At 36.9% G+C, this 2,516-nt stretch overlaps 1 non-coding gene across 1 annotated transcript; it reads left to right on the forward strand.

The window, feature by feature from the left end:
• Nucleotides 1-763: 763 nt before the first annotated feature.
• LOC117925770 lies at nt 764-863 on the forward strand. Its single transcript, XR_004653036.1, has one exon. It is a non-coding gene; the product is annotated as a small nucleolar RNA Z247 (small nucleolar RNA).
• Nucleotides 864-2,516: the final 1,653 nt, after the last annotated feature.

Consider the following 2,516-nt stretch of genomic DNA (forward strand, 5'->3'; position numbering starts at 1 on the left):
GCAGATTAGTTAGCAACAGATTAGTAAGCAAAACAGAACACTTTGCCTTTGTATATATAAACAGAGTACAACCAACCTTTGTTCCAGTAATGAGAAAAATAAACTTCAGTCCCTCCAATATTTGTTTTCTGGCTCCATCATTTTCTTCTATTTTCTTTTCTTAGTCACCAAACAGTTTCTTCACATGGTATCAGAGCTCTCATTTTTCTCTCTTCAAGCAAGAGAATGTCTCAATCACATTCTGGATTTGTCTCTGCTGCACCAAGCCTGAACGTGTTGCAAAAGGCAAATGTGTCTTCTCCATTCACAACCACTCTTAGCACAACACACTCAATCAAACTCGATCGAGATAATTTTCTCTTATATATGGAAATCTCAAGTATTACCTGCAGCTAGAGGTCATGGCATTGAAGGCTACCTGTTTGGCACAAAGCTACAACCACCAGAATTCCTGGAATCTCAAGATTGAGACGGACATAATGTCAGGATTATTAATCCTGAATTTGAACAATGGAACAGAGAAGAATTACTACTGAGTTGGTTGCTTTCGTCTTTATCAACTGTAATCCTGAGCCAAGTTGTTCGCTGCACCACTTCACATGAACTCTAGATAACCTTGGAGCACTTGTTTACCTCAAAATCAAAAGCAAAACTGCTACAACTCAAGATGCAATTATAGTCATTAAGAAAAGGATCTATGACAATGAGTGATTACTTTGCTAAGATGGAAAATATTGCAGATCAATATGCAATGGCTGGCTGTTTTGTCAGTGAAGAAGATTTGATACTTTATATTTTAGCAGGACTAGGATCAGAATATGATCCAATTGTATCCAGTATTACCACCCGTAATAGCACTGATCATCTTTCTCTAAAGGAGATTCATGCTCTTCTACTCAATCAAGAAAATAGAATTGAGCAATTATATGCAACCAATTCATATTCACACCATTTATCTGCCAATTTTGTTGCTCATAAAAATGGAGAAAATCATGGTCGTGGAAAAGGAAACTTGAACCCTTGAGGTCGAGGCAGAGGAAGAAATGGAGGTTTTTTTGGCAAAAGCAATGGAAATAAACCTATTTGCCAAATTTGTGGAAAACAAGGGCACATAGCTCTTAATTGCTGGCATAGAATGAATGAGAACTTTCAGCTTACATCATCCTCTACTAACAGCAACAACAACTATAAGACAACAGTCTACATGGCCACACCAGATATAGTGATTGACCCAAGTTGGTATGCTGATAGTGGAGCTACAAATCATGTTACAGCTTAGATGAATAATCTGAGCTTGAAGAAACGATATGAAGGATAGGAGAAGCTAATGATTGGAAATGGTAAGAGTCTTGACATTACACACATAGGTCACCCATATTTGCCAATACCTTATGTCAAAGCATTACACCTCAAAAACATCCTTAGAGTGCCTAAAATTACTAAAAACTTAGTCAACATCTCCATACTTACTGCTGATAATCATATATTCATAGAATTTCACTCTGACTTTTGCCTTGTAAAGGGCAAGACTACAAAGAATGTGCTACTGCTAGGGAGACTTAAAGATGGCCTATACCTGCTGACTGAACCTCAACCTACTGCTGCATCCCAAAACAGAAAAACTCCAAGGCCTTTTACTTCAAATTCTAACATGTCTATTAGCAGTTATCATCCAAACAACTCTTGTAATTCAGTTTGTTGCTCAATGATTGTTTCTGATGATGATCCCAATGTCTGGCATAGAAGGCTTGGTCATCCCCCTACCAGAATTTTAATTCAAGTGATAAAGACTTGTAGCTCTTCAATTCAGATTTCTGTTCAGCTTGCCAATATGGTAAAAGTCATGTGTTACATTTTCCAAGTTCAGAAACCAAAACTACTGCCCTTCTTGAGCTCATTCACTCGAATATATGGGGAGCATCACTTGTAAATTCCACTGCTGATTACAGGTACTGCATTCACTTCTTGGATGATTATACTAGGTACACATGGATCTATCCCCTTAAATTTAAACCTGAAGCCTTTTCAGTCTTTAAACAGTTCAAGGTTTTAATAGAAAAATCTCTGAATAAATCCATCAAGTGTGTCCAAACAGATTGAGGTGGAGAATATAGCTCATTTCAAAATTTTCTTGCTCAAAATGGTAAAACAGAGAGAAAACATCGTCATATTGTAGAACTTGGTCTTACCTTATTAGCCCAAGCGTCTATACCACCCTCATTTTGGTGGAATGCATTTTTCAACCTCTGTTTACTTGATTAATAAGCTTCCCACTCCTATTCTTTCACATGATTCACCATTCCAAAAAACTGTTTGGTTATACACCAGATTATCATTTCCTCAAAACATTTGGATGCACCTGTTTTCCCCATCTGAGACCTTATAACTCTCACAAGTTGCAGTTTCACTCTTCTAAATGCCTATTTTTGGGCTACAGTTCAACTCATAAAGGTTATCTTTGTTTACATCCTTTTGGAAAAATTTACATTTCTCGTAATGTAATATTCAATGAGCAT

The sequence above is a fragment of the Vitis riparia genome, chromosome 11 (assembly GCF_004353265.1).
Source record: "Vitis riparia cultivar Riparia Gloire de Montpellier isolate 1030 chromosome 11, EGFV_Vit.rip_1.0, whole genome shotgun sequence".
In the NCBI taxonomy this organism is placed as follows: Eukaryota; Viridiplantae; Streptophyta; class Magnoliopsida; order Vitales; family Vitaceae; genus Vitis; species Vitis riparia.